Genomic DNA, 9,785 nt, shown 5'->3' with positions numbered 1-9,785 from the left:
TGTGTGGGACTTGGACTATTAGTCCATCTATACTGACCTCCATCAGGTTGCAAATTAAAAATAATTTTTTTCTTCATTTAGCTCTGAAAAAATATTTGGGCTTCTAGCAGTGTGTGGGACTTGTTCTATTAGTCCTTCTATACTGACCTCCAGCAGGTTGCAAATTGAATATAATTTTTTTCTGCATCTAGCTCTGAAAAAATATTTGGGCTTCTAGCGGTGTGTGGGACTTGGTCTATTAGTCCATCTATACTGACCTCCATCAGGTTGCAAATTAAAAATAATTTTTTTCTGCATCTAGCTCTGAAAAAATATTTGGGCTTCTACCAGTGTGTGGGACTTGGTCTATTAGTCCATCTATACTGACCTCCAGCAGGTTGCAAATTGAATATAATTTTTTTCTGCATCTAGCTCTGAAAAAATATTTGGGCTTCTAGCGGTGTGTGGGACTTGGTCTATTAGTCCATCTATACTGACCTCCATCAGGTTGCAAATTAAAAATAATTTTTTTCTGCATCTAGCTCTGAAAAAACATTTGGGCTTCTAGCAGTGTGTGGGACTTGGTCTATTAGTCCATCTATACTGACCTCCATCAGGTTGCAAATTAAAAATAATTTTTTTCTTCATTTAGCTCTGAAAAAATATTTGGGTTTCTAGCAGTGTGTGGGACTTGTTCTATTAGTCCTTCTATACTGACCTCCAGCAGGTTGCATATTGAATATAATTTTTTTCTGCATCTAGCTCTGAAAAAATATTTGGGCTTCTAGCGGTGTGTGGGACTTGGTCTATTAGTCCATCTATACTGACCTCCATCAGGTTGCAAATTAAAAATATTTTTTTTCTGCATCTAGCTCTGAAAAAATATTTGGGCTTCTAGCAGTGTGTGGGACTTGGTCTATTAGTCCATCTATACTGACCTCCATCAGGTTGCAAATTAAAAATAATTTTTTTCTTCATTTATCTCTGAAAAAATATTTGGGCTTCTAGCAGCGTGTGGGACTTGTTCTATTAGTCCATCTATACTGACCTCCATCAGGTTGCAAATTAAAAATAATTTTTTTCTGCATCTAGCTCTGAAAAAATATTTGGGCTTCTAGCAGTGTGTGGGACTTGGTCTATTAGTCCATCTATACTGACCTCCATCAGGTTGCAAATTAAAAATATTTTTTTTCTGCATCTAGCTCTGAAAAAATATTTGGGCTTCTAGCAGTGTGTGGGACTTGGTCTATTAGTCCATCTATACTGACCTCCAGCAGGTTGCAAATTGAATATAATTTTTTTCTGCATCTAGCTCTGAAAAAATATTTGGCCTTCTAGCGGTGTGTGGGACTTGGTCTATTAGTCCATCTATACTGACCTTCATCAGGTTGCAAATTAAAAATAATTTTTTTCTGCATCTAGCTCTGAAAAAATATTTGGGCTTCTAGCAGTGTGTGGGACTTGGTCTATTAGTCCATCTATACTGACCTCCATCAGGTTGCAAATTGAATAAAAAAAATTTCTGCATCTAGCTCTGAAAAAATATTTGGGCTTCTAGCTGTGTGTGGGACTTGGTCTATTAGTCCATCTATACTGACCTCCATCAGGTTGCAAATTAAAAATAATTTTTTTCTGCATCTAACCCAGCCAATAGTTTTGGCCTAATACCACAGTTTGGCCACTCAGCTCTGCTCGGTTACCATCCATTGTTTTTTTGTGCAAACAACTCCAGAGTTGTGAATTAGTTAACCACCAAAATGAGTGGAAAAAGGCCTGCTGCTGGTGGAAAGGGGAATAGGCGTGTTGGGAAGGGGAAAAAAGGTTGTGTCCGTGGGGTAGGTGCAGAAGAAAGACCATCTTCCAGCCAAACTAAAATGTCTACTTCTTTTAGCGGACAATGTGATAAGATCCCTTTCTTACGGCCACGCCAATCGCTACAAATTCCAGATGAGGCACAAAAACAGCAGGTGCTTCAACGGATATCAAGTGCTCCTTTAAGTGGGCTCTCCTCCACATCAACTTCAACATCACAAATACTCCAGTCCTCAAAGGTGTCACCCAAATTGCACTTGCTTCCTCACAGCTCCCAAATCTCCAGCTGCCCGTCTGAGTATGAGGTAGAACAGATGGTTGAGTCTGCAGAGCTGTTTACTCATACTATAGCCTGGGAATCAGAGGTCGACTCCAGCGCTTCTGTGAATCCAGACGAGGAAATGATCTGCACTGATGCCCAGAATCTTTATGAGTCGGATCCAGGACCAGACGCAGAAGGTTCTGACCATAATGTAGACCCTCATTCCCAAACTGTAACTCCTGTTGGTGGAGACAATGAGGAAGACGATGATAAGACTCAAATACCTGATTGGAGCGACAACTTTAGTTTTTTGTCAGGGCAGGAACAGGTTGGCTCTGAGGACGACGGGTGTGATAACGCACAGGGTGATGATGATGAGGTCGGAGATCCCACTTACTGTCAACCCACAGTCAGCCAAGAGATGAGGTCAGCAGAGGAGGTGGAGGAAGATGCTAGTGACGACGAGGTCAGGTTGCGCCTTCCTGGACAGAGACGTAGTACTGGAAGCACGTCAACAACTGCATCCTCAAACACAACTCTGCCTCTCACCACAAGTCGTGGTGGCTCTTCAGGTCGCATGGGTGCTAAGCCTTGCATAGCCTGGGCATTTTTTCAGATCGATAAAGATGACCCAACTCGTGTTATCTGTAACATTTGTCAGCAAAAGCTAAGTAGAGGCCAAAAAATACATAGTTTGAGTACTTCATGCATGAACCGGCACATGGACATGAAGCATAAGTTGCAGTGGGAAGCTCAGTGTGCTACAATGCGGCCTAGCCGGCCGGGCCAACCGCCGTCTGCCATATCTTGTGCATCCGCGGCCTCTTCATCCTCTGTGACTGGGGGGACAGTAGTCACACCTGTTTTGGGGCGCAGACCTGCCACCTCTTTACCCGCAACAGCCAGCGTGATTGGCAGGTCATCATTTTCTTTGGAGGTGGTAACACCAGCTGGTCTTGAGCGCTGTCCGACATCGATAGCACCACCTTTGGATCAAGGCAACCTAACATGTCCGCCTGCATCTTCCTCACAGACCGGCAGTTTGCCGGGGACACCCTTATCAACCCCGTCTAAGCACAATAGCCAGCCCTCGGTCCCTCAGATGTGGACAAGTAAAAGACCATTTCCTCCTAGCCATGAGAAAGCTAAGAGGTTGAATTTCACCATCTGCAAGCTCTTGGCTACAGAAATGCTGCCTTTCCGCCTGGTGGACACAGAGGATTTTCGAGACCTTATGTCCGTCGCAGTGCCCCAGTACCAGATGCCCAGTCGGCACTACTTCTCAAAGAAAGGTGTGCCTGCGCTCCACCAGCATGTCGCACACAACATCACCGCTTCTTTGAGAAACTCTGTGTGTGACAGGGTGCATTTCACCACAGACACTTGGACGAGTAGGCATGGACAGGGGCGTTACATGTCGCTGACTGGGCACTGGGTAACTATGGTGACAGCAGGACAAGGGGCTGCTGTCCAAGTCTTGCCGTCCCCACGAGTTGTGCGTCAATCCTCTTTATGTCAAAGTTCCTCCACTGCTTCTGCCTCCTCAACCTCCTCTCGGTCTTCCACCTGCACCCAAAGCCTGTCTGGTCATGCCACAAGCTTTCTAACTGCGCAGAAGGGATCCTGCACACCTCCTTACTATGCTGGCAGTAGGGCTCAACGTCATCAGGCGGTTTTTACATTGAAATGTCTGGGAAATGTGAGTCACACAGCTGAGGAGTTGTGGTCAGCTCTGGAGAACCAATTTCATGAATGGTTGTCTCCACTGGACCTGAAACCAGGGAAGGCCGTGTGCGACAATGCTGCAAACCTGGGTGCGGCCCTTCGCCGGGGCAATGTCACACACGTGCCTTGTATGGCTCACGTGTTGAAACTGGTTGTCCAGCAATTTTTAGCCCACTATCCCAGACTAGATGGCCTTCTGCAGAGGGCACGGTCGCTGTGTGCTCACTTCCGCCGTTCGCATCCCGCAGCTCAGCGACTTACATCTCTACAGAAGTCGTTGGGCCTGCCACTTCACCGGCTAAAATGCGATGTGCCTACCCGGTGGAATTCAACTCTGCACATGTTGCAGCGACTGTGGCAGCACCGACAAGCCCTGGTGCAATACGTTCTGACGTATAGCCTGGGCCAACGAGATTCAGAGGTGGGGCAAATCACGCTGGAGGAGTGGTCTCAGATCAGGGACCTATGCACCCTTCTGCACAGTTTTGAAATGGCGACGAAGATGTTTAGTGCTGACGATGCCATTATCAGCATGACTATTCCGGTGATTTACATGCTGGAGCACATGTTAAACAGAATTCGGAGTCAGGTGGTGGCACAAGAGGAGGTGGAGGAAGTAGAGGAGGAGGAGTTGTATGCGGAAGGGCTAACATCTGCAAGGTCCAGACGGTCGGCAGCACCAAGGCGGCAGGCATGTGAGGGTGGGGGAGATGATTTTACCAGGGCGCATGGTAGCAGCCAAACTAGTGAGGAAGGTGCAGGAGCCCAGGAAGAAGTGGAGGACGAACTGATGGAAGACTCATCAGATGAGGGAGACCTTGATCACATTTCTGTTGTGCGAGGTTGGGGGGAGAGGACAGAGGAAGGAAGCATGATTGTTACCTCGCCACCAACACAACAGGGACTTGGTGCTCCTGGATGCGCAACACACATGAGTGCCTTCTTGCTGCACTACCTGCAACATGACCCTCGAATTGTGAGAATTAGAAATAATCCTGACTACTGGGTTGCCACACTGTTAGATCCCCGGTACAAAAGTAAATTTGCAGAAATTATTCCTGCCATAGAAAGGGATGCACGCATGCAGGAGTATCAGCAGAGACTGTTGCAGAATCTTACATGTGCTTTTCCACAAAATACCAGTGGTGCACGTAGTGAATCTCACAGTTCCAACTTGCCAACCGTGGGACCGTCAAGTGTTCAGCACTCAAACCGTAACAGAACCACAGTATCTGCTGGTAACATCAATTTTGCGGAATCATTTCACCACTTTTTTAGCCCATCCTTTGCAAGGCCACAGGAGACAAGAAGTCTGACACATAGTCAACGCCTAGAGACGATGGTACAGGAGTATCTCCAAGTAAACATTGAAGCCACGACTGTGTCACTGGACCCTTGCTCTTTTTGGGCTTCCAATCTGGATAAATGGCCGGAGCTAGCCACTTACGCCTTGGAGATCTTGTCATGCCCCGCAGCCAGCGTTCTGTCTGAACGTGTGTTCAGCGCTGCTGGTGGTGTGCTGACAGATAAGCGCACGCGGCTCTCCACTGATAATGTAGACAGACTCACGTTCATAAAGATGAACAAATCATGGATCCGAAACGACTTTTCTACCCCTGTGTTATCCTGGGGAGAGTAAAAGCTTGATGATTGGTTAAAATCACCCTACCAACCGTTTTAAGCATTCAAATTACTAATCATGTTTATCTGTATCTTGACTGGAAAATAATTTGGGCTTTGTAGCAGTGTGCAGCACTGATCCTATTAGGCCATCTATAATAAGCTTCACCAGATTTAAAATTAAAAATAATTTTTAGCTGCATCTAGCCCGTAAAATAATTTTGGGGCTCCGAGATGCGCAAGACACATAAGTGCCTTCTTGCTGCACTACCTGCAGCATGACCCTCATATTGTCAGAATTCGAAGTAATCATGACTACTGGGTTGCCACACTCTTAGATCCCCCAAACTTTTCGATCAACCTTTTCATTTTAATAAAGACCAAAAAAATGGTCATTTTTGAAATTATAAGCATTAGCAGGTTGTTAGAAACTTAAATCAAACAGTTTTCAACTCAAAACTTTATTCTAGGTGATGTTACATTTTCACATAGGACCCCTTGTTCGAAAGGAGCTTCTGAACTCTCTCGTCCATTGAATTTGTCAGGTTTTGGATGGTTTCTGCTTCAATTGTTTTGCATGAGGACAGAATACCCTCCCAGAGCTGTTGCTTAGATGTGAACTGCCTCCCGCCATCATAGACACTCCTTTTAATGATGCTCCAAAGGTTCTGAATGGGGTAGAGGTCAGGGGAGCATGGGGGTCACACCATAAGTTTGTCCCCTTTTATGCCCATATCAGCCAGAGATGCAGATGTTTTATGTGCAGCATGAGATGGTGCATTATCATGCAGAAAAATGATCTTGCTGTGAAATACACGGTTCTTCTTCTTGAACCATGGCAGGAAGTGCTGTTTGAGAAAATCCACATACATTATGGAGTTCATCTTTAGCGCCTTCAGGGATCCTAAAGGGGCCGACAATCTCTCTCCCCATGATTCCAGCCCAAAACATTACTCCACCTCCTCCTTGTTGGCGCTGTAACCGTGTTTGCGTGGGGTGTCCATCAACCAGCCATCCTCCACTCCATTCATCTGGACCATCGAGCGCTGCACGGCACTCATCCGTGAACAAAACAGTTTTGAAATCAGTCTTCATGTAATGTTTGGCCCACTGGAGCCGTTTCTGCTTGTGTGAAGTGGATAGAGGAGGTCGACAGGATGGCGTATGCACAGCTGCAAACCTCTGAAGGACCCTGCATCTTGTTGTTCGGGGGACGTTGGAGGCACAAGCAGCTTCAAAAACTTGTCTGCTGCTATGACAAGGCTTTTTTGCCGCTGCTCTTTCAACCTGACGTAATTGCCTGTAGGAAAGAGTCCTCAATTTGCCCTTATCAGCACGCACACGTGTGTACTGTGAATCAGCTACATACTTCTTGATTGCCAAGACACTTCATCCTGATCATCGCACAATGTTGATTGTAGTCATGCCTTGACCTAAACACTCCACAATTTGTTGCTTCTCAGCAGCCGACACATCCTTTTTCTTTCCCATTTTGGCAGAAAATGTAGGCTGCTTAATAATGTGAGAGAGCCTTCTTAAGTAGTCTTGCCTTTCATTGGACACACCTGCCAAACTAATTAGCACAGGTGTCTGCAATTGCTTACAGTGATATAAAGAGCCCTGACACACATCACCATCAATGAGTTTAACTGACAAACAAACAAATTCTTCCCTTATCACTCCTAAACACTTTTTGCATAATAATTTGGAACGCGGTGTACATGTGCTTTTCCACAAAACACCAGTGGTTCACGTAGTGAATCTTACAGTTCTAACTTGCCAACCGTGGTCTGTATGGAATTGTTCAATAAAGGGCCCAAAATTAAGATAACATAGATGGGAGAGGTCTCTATGAATAGGAATTCCTAAGTATTTGATACCCTGTGAGGGCCAGGCAAAGGGAAAGTTGGACTGGATGGAATCCTATATGGATTTAGGGAGGGAGACATCGAGGGCCTCAGACTTCGCTGCATTGATTTTAAAATTTTACCATGTAACAAAGTGATCTATTTCAGCCATAACAGCAGGGATGGATATATGTGATTGAGTGATATATACTAGGACATCATCAGCAAATAGAGAGCACTTGTACTCGGTGCCTCCCACCTCAATCCACCTAATATTGGGGTTATGGCGAATTGATGAGAGCAGGTGCTCCGTCACTAGGATGTATAAGAGAGGGGACAGAGGACATCCCTGCCTTGTCCCATTGGTGATTGTGAAAGGTGATGAAAATGTTCTGACGCACCCCCTGGGCCTTGGGACACCCGGAGCCGGACCCTTTTTGGTGGATGCTGGTGGTTGTAGTCTTCGTGGCGGCGATCCGGTTCCGTGGGTCAGGGCGGTCAAACCAGTGGCGGAACTATTTATGTGGTTTTGATGTTTAAATGTCCGACTACGCCACCCGTGGATTGCGGTCAGAGTGAACCGCCGCTACAGGGCAGACCGCTAAGGCTGGTGTTGTGGGTGCAGCAGAGAGTAGCATAACTCCCCACGGGAGGAGTATAGCCTCAGGGCAGTGTATGCGGAGGATGGGGGTGATGGTGCAGGGCAGCAGCAGTAACGACACGGAGTCAGTGATGCAGTTCAGGGCCTTTACTCACAGTTCTTATTATCCAGACCACGTCTGCAGGTAACGGCTGCCCACGTCGTACTGTGCTCACCAGGTGAGGGGCTCAGACAACTCCCAGATAACTTTGGAGCGCTTCACAGGACCACCTTTGTGTGTCCTTTGTCTGGCCTTTCTTACCAACACTTCTGTCCGGCTGCCTCGGGCCTCCTCTTGGTAAACTTGGCGCCAGTTTCCCTGACCCTATGTGGTGCCTTCCTAGCGGGTGGAGCAAGGGGCTGCGCCACATAAAATGTCAGAGCCTCCGGTTTCTAGCTGAGGGTCGTTTCCTGCCTCCACTAGTTCGGGGACCGGTCTCCCCCTTTGGCCTGACCCCTCCACGCAGGTGGATTCGGGCGTGCGGTGGCGACTCGCCCGTCCGCACCCCTGGGATCCCTTCATTCCTCGTTCCTGGAGCCTTCTCCGCTCCTCTTCTTTCCTTCTCCCTCTTGCAGGCCTGGGCCTCTGTTACTAGGCCCGCCTCCGGAGCAGAGCTCATGCAGAGCCCCTGCTCCCTGCCACTTCTGCTCAGACTTCTCTGCACTGAACTAAGATGGTGCCCACCTTTTATACTCCCTTCTCAATGCACCCAGGAACTGCTTCCTCCCTGCTCCTGCACTGCAGGGTTCCCCTTCCTCAGTGTTCCCTCCCCCCACTCCAGCCAGGGACAGGGACTGTCGTGCCCATCTCAGGGGCATATTGGTCGCCCTGCCCCACGGCAATGTGGTGTAATGCATGCAGGTGTCGGGTCCTGATCCACACTCCATCCTTATCTGAGAGTGAGATATCACACCTCTGGGTGAGGTGCAATACGTCTGTAGCAACCGAGCCCTCGGTGCTACAGTTCCATTTATCTTCAGCCTAGGTGACGTATTGTGATACAGGGCCGTGATTTTGGCTATAAAAGGGTCCCCTAGACCCCTACCCCAAGCTTTTTAAGAGAATCATATATGGCGTGCCAGGAGACTCTATGGAATGCTTTCTCAGCATCCAACGAGAGTATCTACTTACAAATTTTTAACTGCATCTAGCCCAGGAAATACTTTGTGCCTAGTAGCAGTGTCTGCTAGTCAGCGGATTATCCCGGCTGTTAAGCAAGCTACACCACCTGTAGTTTGGACACTTAATTTTTTCAAAGGAAATGCTTCGGGACCACGGGATACTCAGTGAAGAGCATCAGGAGGCACCCCAAGGCATAGGGGCTGGGACTGGCACTAGGATGCCTTGCGGTGGACAGCCGAGCTCGATCCTTATAAAAGCTTTTTAACTGCAGCAGCTTTAGTGGACGCTACTGGAGCTGGAATTACGCGGCTGCTGGCATGAGACTTGCCCTCCAATAGATCCTTGTAAATGGATTTAAAGTGTATTCATTCAAATTAGAGGGACAATTTAAATTAAAAAGCTTAGAGCTGCCTCCACCACAGGGGGGCTCTCTCGACCCACCAGCGGACAGGCACCAGTATTGGGAGAGGGGGGCTGGCCGTCAGGGTTCACCGCGGCTCTGGCACAAACCCGGCGACACGGAGGTGGCACGGGCAGGAGCGGACTGGCCGTCTCGGCTTCTCACTTTTTGGATTTTAGAAGGGCATGACATGCCTATATCTGTGTCTCCCCCTCCTTTTACTCCTCCACCTCTTTTCTTTTCGCATGACTATATGTACTTGTCACTTTTCCATGTGTTAGTTGTGTCTTCTGAGCAGTTTGTCAGCTTTTGGACACCTTTGAAGGTGTTTTCTATGTGTTTCTATGTGTTTTTGTTTGCCTGCCATTGTTTTTAAC

The sequence above is a fragment of the Phyllobates terribilis genome, unplaced genomic scaffold, assembly GCF_046119375.1.
Source record: "Phyllobates terribilis strain yellow unplaced genomic scaffold, ASM4611937v1 Scaffold_2__4_contigs__length_985480577, whole genome shotgun sequence".
Lineage (NCBI taxonomy): Eukaryota > Metazoa > Chordata > Amphibia > Anura > Dendrobatidae > Phyllobates > Phyllobates terribilis.
This window is presented reverse-complemented; position numbering follows the sequence as displayed.